Below are 13890 nucleotides of genomic sequence, written 5' to 3' on the forward strand. Positions count from 1 at the left end.
ACAGTAGCCAGTCTGTCCTTGTAGAGCTTAGCTCTGGGGGGTGGGGGTGGGGGGAGCAAATGGCAATGAAAATAAGCAACACATATAGTATATGTTGGACTTAGATACACACCGAGGAGGAAAATAAACCAAGGTAAAGCAAACCAGGAGGGCACAGGCACATGGCGGAGGTGCTACTTTACCTGGTCAAAAAAGGAAGGTTCAGAGTTCAGAAGGAAATGAGGAACGGTGCTAGCGTGTGAGGAAAGGGCAGGCCAGGGATATCTGAGGGAGGGACCTGTGTGCTCCAGAGAGATGAGGGGGCTGAGGTGGGGGTAGAGCCATGCAAATGAGTACCATGCAAATGAAGCTGGTAGGATTGCAGGACGGGTAGAGAGTGAAGGGCTTCTTGGAGAACATTATAGGTCAAAGACTTTGGATTTCAGCCGCAACAAGATGGGAGGCCACTGAAAAGTTCTGAGTACAGAGATGATGTGTGTTCATCAACCAAGTCTCCTTTCTACTATAGCGAAGTGAAGCTGTGCATGTGAGGGTGGAGCAGAAAGCTTGGGGCAGGAGGACCAACGAGAAGGTTCCTGTAATCATCCAGACTGTCTGTAGTGTAGGTGCGGAGTGGACACACTTCAGGTAGTGAAAGGCTGTGGCTTCCTTACCTATTGGATGTGTGTGTGTGTGTGTGGGGGGGGTGGTGGTGGTGGTGGAGGGGACAGCAAAGGTGTTCTGCCTGGATGGAGTGTGGGATGGGGTTGCTGGTTATTTAACAGTAGAAGACTGAAAGAGTCTGCTGGGTTGAGGTAGAGGAATGGAGACGGAAGTTTAGCTCAGTGTTTATGAATCTGGAGCTTTGCCAGGACTACCTGAGCGAGGAAGGCAGTGGCTGGCTACTTATCTTTCCATTCTCTTGTTAATTCATTAGTAGATTTGCGCTGTTAATATCACTCCATACCAGATTTGCTGGGAGGATTAAGAGTTAACAGGTTAAAGTGCTTTGCAAGGGCTCCTGGTAACCACTCGACCGTCATTATCAGGAGCATCTTTGATTCATATTTTCTAAGAGAATTCATGCAGAAAGATCCATGTGTTTTATTGCACTTGAGCGCAGAGAATCAGGGGCAGAAGTGGATTTTAATCTCCCTTAATTTAAATCCCCATTTCCGGGCCCAGACAGCCAATGGATGGACAAGAAGTGTTCTGCCTAGTATAGAATCCAGGTCTACAAACCAGAGTTCTGGAAACTGGCATTTTTCTCAGTACCTGCTACTTCTCAAATACTATTACAGTTTTCTCTAGGAGGGGAGGGTTACAGTTTTGAAGGGTATTTGCTGAAAACTCAAGATAGTTTTATATTCAGCCAGCTTTCTTCTTGTTTCATCTTACAAGAGTTTGGGCAACCTAGCCCCAGTTGACTTGAGGGGCCCAGACATTCTGTTCTTCTTAGCAACATGAGACATGTTGGGTTTAACATGAAAGGGGGAGGGGAGAGATGAAAGGTTTAACAATATGTGACCCTCATTCACCAAGCCTCAGAAGCAGGGCTTCTTGGTGTGGGAAGCTGAACCCTGCTATTCTGTTTTCTCTTGGAAAAATATCACACGGCCAAGCTTCCTATCATACAGCCAAACTTTCTAGGCCATTTGGATCCATTAACCAAAGGGCGTGGAGGGTAAGGCTGGTGTGTGCACCGTAAAGCTAAACTCCTGTGAACATCGGTGTTTCTGCTATACTTTGTACAGTGTCATCTAAGAGGATCTGCTCCTTCCATCTCCTCAATCTCCCTTTGTTCCTCTGGTTAGTGATGCTCAGATCTTCCCACTCATCTCCTAATGGTGATTAGGACCTAATTTATGCTGGAGTCCTTGTGAGTCTGGTTTCTGCAAAGGGGACTCACGGCACATCTGGAAATGGACACATTAGATGTTCTTTCATGAAGGCCTGCAGTTCAGTGAATGCTGGGAAGCTGAGAGACAGGAGGCTGCCTTGTGTATCCCCGGGACTTAAAAAAAAAAAAAAACTCTCCTCAAAGCAGGGACTTCTGGCAGCAGTAAAATTAATAAAATGACCCACCTCTTCCCTGGCCCCAGGCCATGAGAACTGGATCCAAGGAGCCAGAGACTGAAGGGAAGCAGACAGGATGTAATGGAGGGGACTTACAACCGACGTGTGTGGGGCTGGATGCAAGCAAGAGCAGCTGGTTCCTGTGACTCAGAAGGAAAGGCTTATCTACTGTCAGGACAAAGGGGACTTTATCCAAGTCAGGACATACCTGGCTTATCACACGCAGTATCGAGGACACCAGCTAAGCTCTTTGTGTTGATGGCTGTAGAGTCATGTAAGGAAAGCTGGCCAGGGCTTAATAGGGGGCAGCTTTAATGGCTCAAGATGGCTCCAGTGAGGTCAGGCGGGATGCCTAGCAACTCCCCATGGGACGGTGAACTCAGCTCACATGAGGCTCTGAATGGTGGTTTAATCCAGCATAGCTTGGTGATCAGGAGAGAGGCAGCCAGGCTCGGATGAGATGCCAGCTGCATATTGAGAGGCCAGAGGAACTGGATTCTGTTTGGAGGTGAGGTGATGTGACAAGAACAGAGACACATCAACTCAGCACTTGCAGGTCTCATTCCCAGCAACCATTTTCCTTCTGTGTTACAGCAGGCATGGGGTTTTGTTTATAGCAGAAACATTACAAATTCTTAAAGAGCCAATGGGTTCGAGGTGATACCTCCTGCTATGGCCTGGAAATGTCCCTGTTTTTATTAGGAATTTAAGCCCCAAGTTTATATGTTAATGGTGTTTGGACGGAGAGCCTCTAGGAGATAATTAGAATTCAATGAGGTCATGGGTGTGAAGTCCTCACGATGACATCAGTGGCTCTGTCTCCATGTCACTCTTTGTCATGTTACAACACACTAAGCAGACTCTCTCACCAGATGTTGACCAGATGTCAGTGTCCTGCTCTTGGACTTCTCAACCTTCAGAGCCTTAAGGGCTAGACGAACTTCTATTACTCATCTGTTCCCAGCCTGCAGTAGTTTGTCAGGGCAACAGGAAATGGATGAAGTTGCTTACTCAGCAAGACTTCTAGAAAAGCTGTTATCTTTCTGATACGAAAGCCAGAATCCAGAGAAGAAGTTTTGACCGTGAAGATGAAAGTCCCAAGCTAAGTGTGGCAAGGGAGAAAGTTACAGGGAGCTTGGGACTTGGTTGACCTTCCAGACATGCTCTCTTGGTCCTGAATATAGGTCTGTTGGGAGGTAAGAAGCAGGCATCCCTGGGTGCTTGGAGCACTTCTCACTGATGGCAGGCAGTGGTGAAGCTTTCCATTGCAAGGTGAGGGTTCCGTTTGTGTGTGGGAGAGGCTCAGAGACAGCACAAAAGCGCCCTTCTCCAAAATGAGAAAGATGCTTTCTTTTCTGTCTGAAGTTAGGGAGACCTTCAAAGAATTATGTCATTAATTAATTATTAAGCACTTCATGGGATCACATTGTGGTTGTTGGGGACTACTTGACCTTGTCCATCTTGAGGAAGGGAAAGTAGATGGTTTGGTGGGGTAGGTAGGTAAAGAACAAGGATTTGGTGGGGAAGGCAATTAGCCCAGAAGTGAGAAAGCTAAGGGCAGAGCTGTGGAGTCCAGCCCCCAGAGAACAAAGCCCAGATGTGTGAACTTGCCAAAGAAAAAGGCCATCTCAGCTAAATTTCCTCAAGGGTTTCCTGCCCAGGTGAGAAAGTAAGGCCCAGGTGTGGAAGGGCTAGTGTGGAATGTCTGCCTCTGGTGAAGAATGGAGGTCTTAGGGCTGCAGGTAGGTCTCCACACATGCATCATGAAGATGGATGGATGGTTGGATAAAGAGATGGATGGGTTTGCATCTGTGTGTGCCATGCTAGATACTGGGCAGTGGTAGTTCTGGGAATAATATGTTCACTATTAAAAAAATCTCCATAATTTTCTTATCCCTTTTGTACTCTGTTACATCACATTAGCTAAGGGATACGGGGTTTCTCTGGAGTAAGGAAGAGAACCCAAAACTGGTGCTCATGGAGACTTAGCGCTGTGACTAGCCTAAAAGCCACTGAAGAATTTATTTCAAATGGGTAAGCTGTATATTGTTTTGGTTTGAGTGCAAGGCATTCCCCATAGGCTCATGTGTTAAATCCTTGGTCCCCACTGGTGGCACTGTTTTGGAGTCTTTGCCACATGGAGCCTAGGGTGGGATTTGAGGGTTACAGACTGGCTCTGTTTCTAGCCTGAGCTCTCTGCTTCCTGATCCACTGAAATGTGAGCTAACAGCCTCACACCTTTATTGACACAGGCCCAACTGCTTCAGTTGTCATGCCTCTCCCATCATGATGGAATGTGCCCTCTCAAACCACGAACCAAGATCCTTCCTTAAGATGCTTCTTGTGTGGTATTTGCTCCTAGTGATGAGAGAAAAGAAACCAATAGATACAGCGTTTTAATTATAGTACAGCAAGACTGTAAGGAAAAAAGGAACGCCCTGTTTCATCATTAGCACCGGGACAAAGCGTCTTCTGGCAGTGGTTTCTGCCTGGCTTGTCGCATCGTCTGTGGTGCGCATCCCTGTCCAGGTGCATCCTGAGACCTATCCCAGGGACTCTTATCTCCCAGCTGCAGTGCGTGTCCTGCCTCAGGGTTGCTATGGGTCTGTTCCTTCTCCGTTACCTGACTCAATCCCAGATCTGGTCCTATGAAGTTAAGTTCCACTAACATCTCCCCAGCAAACCCTTCCCTGGAGATGGAAATCCCTACCCTATCGCTTCCTCAAGTCACTGCCATTCTCCTCGAGGCTACTGGCAACTTGAGGGTAGGAACCATGAAGTATTAGCTTTATCTCCAGTTGTAAAATTTCCAGTGGTGGGCAATGGAGAAAAGGAAATGCTCACAGCGAATACTTTTCACTGCTAACATTCTTTAGGATTGTCTTCATTGAGTGGCAAAGCAAAAACCCAACTGATGGCATCCTCTTGCTTTTGCATTTTCTCCAGCACACCCGGTTGCTTGCTTTGCACTACAGATAGCTACTGCCGCGCTTCCTGCTTTAGCTTGCCTTTACTGCAGTGCCTTGCATGTGGTATATACTTTTTAAGTGAGCCAGGGAGGCTGGATGCTGGTGGCAGGCAAAGGCTGAGGAGGAAATCCTGCTCTAGGAGAAAGAAGCAGCTGGAACTCAAAGTCGTTTAATAGATCATGCTAGTGAGAGAACTATGAGCCTGTAGGACTTGAGAATGATCAGAAGCAGGCAGAGTCCATGCACTATGTTCCGAGATCCATAAGTTAGGTAAGAGGTTTTACGATGATGTCTTAGTGAGTCTAGCTGCTTAACAATTGCCACTGGCTGGGTGGCTAACAATTATCATTGGCTGGGTGGCTGTGGTGGTTTGAATAGAAATAGCCTCCATAGGTTCATGTTTTTGAATAATTTGTCCCCAGTTGATGCTGTCTGTGGAGGTGTGGCCATATTGGAGGAAGTATGTCACTGGAGATGGGGTTTAAGAGTTTAAAGACCCACACCATCACCATTGGCTTCCTCTGCTTCATGCTTGCAATTCAGGATGAGAGCAGTCAGCATGCTGCTCTGGCCTACCTCTTGCCGTGCCTCCCTGCTGGGATGTGATGAACCAGTTTTCACTTTTCCCCCTAAACTGCCTTGGTATATGTTAACCCAAGTCTAGGAGAAGGCAGATCACTGGATGTCATGAGGAGGATGGCATGTGAAATGGCCGCTGTACTGTTTTGTTTGTTTGTTTGTTTGTTTATCTCTTCATGACAACAGTCTGGGGTAATAGAGGATGTCATTGAAAAATACAAAACAATCCGACCTGGCTTTATCATTATTCATACATCATATACATTTTTAATTATTAAAATTTTGCATGATGTATATGATCTTTTTTCCTTCCTTTCCCTTCCCTCCCCTCCCTTTTTGTAAGTGGGGCTCTGACCATGTAGTTCAGTCCGGCTTGGAACTTGGTATAGTCCAGGCTGGCTTCTAACTCACAATAGATCTCACAAGTACTGGGATAAAAGACCACCTTTTGATCTTTATTATCAAATAAAATCCCTTGTTCCCCCAACACATTTGATAAAGTTGATACTCTTCATGTGTCCTGTGGCTTGTCACCCTCACAGACATCCTTCCCTGCAAAAGTCTTTGCCTGTGGGTGCTGTTTTCCAATAGGCAAGGTTGGCTCACATCCACTAGTACTGTATTTATAAAGGAGAAAAAAGCCTGGAAGGCCCGCATGTTGGTTGGAGGATCATCCACCAATTCTATCATCTCCATACCTTTCTGGTCCTTCCACTCGGATCTATTTAGACCTCTCATTATTGGGCTTTTGAGACCATCTGTCTTCTCCCAGACCTACAGGTTAAGAAAGCAAAACTTTCAGTGCTTGCTTTTAAAATTTCCCATTTGCTTTACATCTGAGTCAGGACAAAGCCATCTCTTGAAGGCCTCAGTTTTCCTATGTGCAAAATCTAACTCATAAAATTCCTTTCTTAGAGAAAAATATAATATTTGAAGGGATATTTATGGCTTAAAAAATGTGTGAGTCTCCTTAGGACAGAAATGGTAACCACTAAATACCACTCACAGGAATCTCCTTGGAAAAGTGACTGGTTCCCACTGAGGACAGTAGGCACGGAATGAGATTAGAGAATCTAGTTAGTCCCGAGTACAAGCAAACTTTGCAAGGAAGGCAAGGGTGCCTGGGCACATCGAGAAGACTCAGGGACTGACCGGGTAGGCTGCACTCTTCAGAGAAGATAGTTTAGGCATCAGTAGCTATCGGACCCAGTGAAACATGTCTAGTGGACATGTTTCCATTCCAAGTTGAGTGATTCTTAAAAGAAAAAGAAGCCCGTTGGCTATTAGCAGGGAACTGCCTCATTATTTTGGAAACTGGATAGTGAAAGAATGACGCATTTACTGACATTTATCGCGTGAATTCTACCTCGGGGAAAGCAAATAGTTGGGCAGGAAGGTTTTTCTTTATATGATTATTCTGGCTAATAAATAAAACATGAACAATGGCTCTCGAATAGAGTGTTTTACGAGTCCACATGAGTAAATAGTTCCAGCCCAAAGTTTCTCAGCGTTGTACTACTGACACCACATTATTCTCTGTTATAGGGCATTTTGCAGATCTCTAGACCCCTTTCCATTGACATTCCTGAAACGTCCCTTTGTCCATGATGATCAAAAGCATAAACATTGGCATGCACCCTGAGAGGACAAGATCAAAATATTGATTATCTAGGCAATAATCACCAGTGATTAGTGGTATTATATAAGGGATAACCAGTCTTTATGGTTGTATATGCTACTGTAATCCTTGGAAGAAACAAAACTGAATAGCATCCCCAAACCTTCAGATTGATCTGAACAAAGCATCTATACTGGTGGCTGTTCTCATCGTTGTGACCTAGACTCGTCAAGGAACCACTTGAGGAAGAAAGAACTTATTGTGGCCCAGTGCATCACGGTTAATGCACAGTATCAAAGCATCATGGCCCTGGCAGCAGGATCATGGCTGCTTTCACATATGTCCACAGATCAGAATGCATAGATCTGTGAACATGGACAGCCATGGTGCTCCCTGTTTTTCCTTTTCTATTCAAGCCAAGCACCCAATCCATGGGGATGAGGCCACCTAGATTCATGCTGGGTCTTTTTCCATCAACAGCTTTTCCTAAAGATCACCCTCACAGCCCAGTCCAGAGATGTGCCCTTCAGGCAATTCTAAATCCAAGCAAATGAGTGTCTAGTGCTGTGATCGGGTACTCGTCTCATAGCAAGCTTGTTTATACCGTAGCTTTTTTTATTTTTTATTTTTTATTTTTTATTTTTTTGGAACAGTGTCTAGTTTACTCCTACCAAGATAGCTACTTTCCAGGAAAGTCCTGTCCAGGAAAGGGTTATAGTTGGGTATATCAGTCAGGTAAGTCACGGAGGAAGAAATTCAACAAGACCTACACTGTCAGAGAAGCAGTACACAGATCACAGATCCTAGAGAGGGGCGGGCGACATGCTTCACAGGGTCTGTAGAGAGGAGGAGCCATTGGGCACACACAAGTTCAACTAGCAGAGGGGGGGAAGGGGAAGGAGGAGGGGGAAGGGAGAGAGGAGGGAAGAATGAACTATCTTTACTATTAACAAGGGTCCAGATTTGTATCCAAGTAGAATTCCTAAGAGGAGTTCTAGTTGGTGGGTTCTAGGCAGACATATTCATCCTATAGCCCATGGGTCACATGGGACCCATATAGTTGTGAATCATAAACTTAGTTATAACATGAGATTATTTTTTCAACCGGCTAACTCTCAACTATGGGCTTTCTATATAAACATGCTGTGATCCAGTATCAAAACCTTGGACACACCTGGTAGGGAAAGCCGTAATGAGTTCCATGAAGACATATTTTATTTCCAAGGTAGTCACTGCAGCATGCCTGATTCCACACAGGGTTTGTGGTCAGCAGACAGCAAGTCTATTGTATCCAGCTGTCCTATAGGTTGAATAGGACAGCTACCCAGCTGATCATTTTGGGGAACCAAGAAAAGAACTGGAAATTGTCGAAATGGATGTCGTTTCTAGAATGAGAAAGTCTACGTTTATATTCAAAAGGATATCGAGGCAGTGACAACCTGTAAGGGTTCATGACAGTCATGACATCCAAAATACAAAGGCTTATTTTATTTTAGATGATGTGCATATGTGTCTCTGTGTGTCGGTGAGTGTGTGTGCAAGTGCTAGAGCAGGTAGAAGTAGAGTTGGATGCTCAGGAGTTCCAGGCGGTTCTGAGCTGCTTTGTGTGGGCACGAGGAACCTTAACATTAGTTCTCTGTGAGAGCAGGAAGCACTCTCAACCACTAAACCATCTCTCCATCTCCCATAATACAAAGCTTAAAATGCACACGCACCCTCTGAGGAAGTCCCGCCATTACTAGACGGTTCCTCTCATCTGCTCCACTAGCCTTGCCTCACAGCGTCAGTGTGCAGTCCATTTTCCGCCCTGGAGCTAGGACTGCAAATGGGTGCTCAGAGTTAGCGGAGATGAAAAGTAGGGTCAGGCTCCATCCTGGTGTTAATTAGCTATTAATCATCGTGAGTAATGGATTAACTGATTCACGATTTTCATAAATTTGTCGGCTCTTGAGTTAATGAAGAGCCTCGCGTAGCATCCTTTGACCTCTGTCATCCTGTTGCTGGGTTAGCTGGCCTCCTCTGCACACTGCAGAGCTTGGTGTGCAGGGTATGACAGCTGCTCAGATTTGGAACTTGCTGTGCCTTGTACAGAAGGTAGAGAGAGCGAGAGAGTTGAGAACCCAGGGACGCAGACAGGAAGCCAATGAATTAATGGCACATGTGTACTTCCGTCATACAGAAAGGCGCCCAGTCTCTTGCATCAAGATAATGGCTCTGAAGACTTAACCTATATCCTTCCTCCCCTTCTCTGCAGCCCCCTCACTCCCTCATTCTTCCTGGTTCTCCCCTTTCTGAAAGCAACCAGGCTATCTAATGTTTGTTGCCTTGGGGGACGGATGTAGTAGTGTTGAAAGCCAGCATCAGGCCTGGCATATTTTGCTGACTTACCCTTGTTTCAAAGGACTGTGCCCACAGGGAGAAATGTGTCAGGCATCAGACATGCTCCCTACACCCACTCTTACCTTCAAATCTCTATGCCAATTCCTTGAGGTTAAGAAAGGAAGAAAGACTGGGTAAGTGATGGTTTCATGCAGAGAGGGGGTCTCTGCCTTCTACCTTCAGGGGCAGGCTGACAGGGCTTCATTGGAAACTTCCATGTCTCAGGGTGGCCCTGGCCAGACCCCAATGAGATGGAAAGAAAATTAGGGAGACCCAGGAAAGGAGGGGATCCATTCATTCCACAGCCTGATTGAAGCGTCTTACTAGCTGCAAATCAATAACTCCAGTGTAATTAACATTTGCCAGAGACTGTATTCCTTTTACATGAAGTAGATTAAAGTAGTGACCACCCATTCTTAGGCCCTATGGCCTTTTTCCTTTCCAAAGTATATTCTGGTACTCTCACAAACAAGACAAAATCGTTTGTTTACACTAAAAAACATCTTAGCTTCCCATGCAAGCATTGTGAGCTGGGGTCTCACCTTATCAGCTGTCATCCTCTAGGACACTAGGAAATACCCCAGAGCCTCTTCCTTAGTGCCCTTTAAGATAAAAGCATCAAGAGCCACCAAAATGGCAAAAACAACAAAGCAGGCTCTCCTTGGGGAAGCCCACACCTCCTTGTTTTTAATATCCAAGGCTTAAAATCTATATTAAAACCTCGTCTAATAAAAGCCAACACTGCTTCATACTACCACATCCTGGAAGTCGTCTTCTGTGGCCAGCTAAGGATACAGATTTACCTTAGTCAAGATCCCTAAAGGCTGCCATAGGTGACAGTGTAGTGTCTTCTTACCTGCAGCTGCTGCTGAGTTCCAGAAACTGAAAATTCCCAGCTGTCAGTGGCTCACGATGTCTCCGAGACCTAAGGACCAATGGCTGCCTCAGTAGACATGTCCACAGCTAGATAGCATCAAAGAACAGAATGACAGCCCTTTTAATGATCTTGCTGCATGTAAATGTTCCACCTCAGAAAAATGGAGCTACAGAATTTGGGTAAATAAGCTTGTAGTCTTTCCAGACAGAACGGGGCTGTAGTGGGTTTCAGGGCTAAGTTCTATATGGTCACTATATCCCTAACCACCTCCATGAAGACAACAATTGTCAGTAGCCACACAGGACCACCAATCCCCTCTTCTCTCCAACACAGCCCAAGATGCCTTTACTGGGACTCATTTTTATTGTGCTGCAGACAGGAATGTGGGGGGAAATTAAGCCCATGCTCTGTGCCTTTGCCTCTTGAGCACTCAAATTCCAAACTCGGAAGGCATGCTTGGTTGCAAGTGATCAGAAAACAACTTGAACACATTTTCACAACGAAGAAGACATTATTCTAAAGGCCAGGAATGTGGACCCAAGCCTAAAATGCAGGCAGAGGCAGGGCCTTGAAGACCCCCCAACCCTTCTCTCATCTCTGTTCTCTTTGTGGAATCTCTTGATTGCTGAAGTCTGGTTTCTCTGTGCAGCCCCTAGAATGCTGGAGTTTGATGTATGATGTTGAGTCTTTGTAAGGATGATGCTGGGGCCACCTGCATCATCAGATCTGTCCCAACTAGACTCATAGTATCAGAGTGTCCTGGGAAAAGGAATTTTGAATGGATGTCTAATCTTCATAATTATCTGCCCTAAAGTCTGAGATCTTCTGAGAGGCAGCTTCAGACCAATGCTAGTGGTCTCTTAGCAGGCTCTCCCACCTTTTAGGGGAGGCAGAGCAGAGAAGCCAAAGATTTCCCCAGACACCACAAAGACACAGGTGGGTCCTTCTGGCAAGGTGCCTGGGCACCACCATACTGCTTATGTAAATGAAACAACTGGTCCCCACCTTAGCTGAGCCAGGGCCTTCTGCCATATTAACAAGCTGTGCTCACTAACTCAAGAAAACTGCGTTTGCTTTGTAATCATCTACGAATCCACCAGATAACCTCACAGACCTTGGCCTTGGCCAACCCTGTGCCCATTCACAGGGCGGCTGGCTGGTCTGAAATCTTCCGTAAGGTCTCCATAGCTCATCTACAGGTGGTCTCTCGGGTCTTTATCTGCGAGTGGTCTCTCGGGTTATTTCTGGTTGTGAGGGCCAAAAAGGATGCCTACAATAGGTTCCCAGGGTTCTGGGATGCCGTCCTCTCTCTGATGACTTTCTATTTAGTCGATGAGGATAGATGGCTAGCAACAGATGAACCACTAATAGTTGCTGCACCTATAAATATCTTTTTGATGTATTCTTTCCTCTTCTTCTCTTTCTAGAAAATGTGCAGACAGTGTGATTGCCAATGAGGAGATAGGTAGCCTACCAGACATGGACATGGTCATTCTAAGGCTCTGGTAATAGCATCATAGACTATTCATGGGAGAAATGTGAACAGGGAAGACAGCCGAGCCAACAACATGAATGTGTGCATGCATAAATAACTGGGAACATGCACCCTCGTCTGTCACTTGTGAATCCATTGACACATTCACCTTCGCCGCAGCTGAGGCTCTAAGCATATGCGCTGTGCTCCGTGTCTCTCTAGGTCTCAGGTGCGGTGTGCCTCTCCAGCTTTGGCTCCTCAGTGCTGGCGACCCTGACAGGCCTATTGGAAGAGGCAATCAACGTAACAGAGAATGGAAGATCTGCCAGATGGACTCGATGCCAAGAGAGATGCCTGAGGGCAGTCATTCTACAGGAATGGGAAGATGAGAACCCACATCACACTGTTCAAATGTCCCCTTCCCAGAGATTCCCAAATTATTCACCCGGAAGACCTTATCACCCAGCAGGAAGAAGTTCCAGGAAACCTGGCTTTTCTGAGACAAGACAGCATGGTGCCCAATGCCTGGGCTTTGGAGTCAGGCCAGCATGAGCTGTAAGCCCAAGTTTACTCTTCATAGGAGTTAATTTTATTTTTTTCTGTCTCTGTGTTCTTAACCTTTGACCTGAACCTTTAACTTTAAACTTGAAACTTTATCAATGAAGCATAAAACCTACTCACATTAAAGTAGGGGTGGGGGGGAATGGCAACAAATTTGTGCACCAGGAGTTCTAGAGCTGGGGGGTGGGGGGTGGGACGAGAAATCTGCAACATACAAAGTGCAGCTGTGCACAGTAATACAGGTGAATCTCACACACTAATGCTGAGGGACAGGTCAGACAAGAGAGTATATACATAGTGTACACTGCACGTGTGCAGGGTGAAAGTGTACTCGAGCATGTGTGCAAAGTAAAAGTGTATACCAGTGTGTGTGCAAAGTGAAAGCTGTGGGAACCAAACCTGCACTGTCATAAGCTGAGGTGGGGTTACCTAATGTGGGGGGAGGGGATGGAGGTGTGGCTGTGAGACAGGAGCTAGCTCCTCTTACACCAGAGATTCTCAACCTGTGGGTCGAGACCCCTTTGGGAGTCAAACAACCTTTTCACAGGGGTCGTCTAAGACTACCAGAACACATTGAGATTTACATTACGATTCATAATACTTAGCAAGATTACAGTTAGGAAGTAGCAGTGAAAATAATCTTGTGGTTGGGGGTTACTACAACATGAGGGTCTGTACTAAAGTGACAGGGCCTCAGAACCACTGCCTTAGACAGGGTGAGCTCACCATCTAGTCACAAAGTACACGACCCTCTCACGAATACGTCAGAGGGCCACCCACATCCTAGTGGTTTCTTCTGAGTGGTGGTTTCTGAGGTGTGTCCAGTTTGTGCAATTCACAGAATTATGTCTTTAAAATTTTGTGTCAGTTTCTATATAAATGTTAGTCTTCAGGAAGGTTTTTAATGAGTAGATCATATCAGTACTAACCACGAAAAATGTGGGGATTAATAGGGCAGTATATGTGTCAACTACTTATTACTGTCACCGTTTTTACTGTCCTTTGTGGGTACTGGCAGTAAGTGTAGTTCCTTCTCCAAAGACTTGTCCCATCTGGGTAAAGTTTGAAGCTCAGATTTTACATAAGAAGGTGTATAAAGGGCCTAGGGTTTTAACCAGAGGCAGACTCCTGGGCATCCATCCTTTCTAACTCAGAGTCTTACTCAAGTGAGGGAAAAGGAGGAGGGTAAATTTGTGAGCATCTAAATTTGAGATGAGATAGATCTCTAAGTATTTTTTTCCTTCAAACATTAACAAGAAAACAAAACGCATCCCCTTTCCCTTTTCGAGTGAGCAAAAAATAGCTCAGCAGGCCAGTTTCTGCTGTCCTTAACTCGTTTATCCTCCCTCTAGCTTTCTCTTTGGGTAAAAATAGCAAC

The sequence above is a fragment of the Mus caroli genome, unplaced genomic scaffold (genome assembly GCF_978045245.1).
Source record: "Mus caroli unplaced genomic scaffold, Mus_caroli_1 scaffold_15, whole genome shotgun sequence".
NCBI lineage: Eukaryota > Metazoa > Chordata > Mammalia > Rodentia > Muridae > Mus > Mus caroli.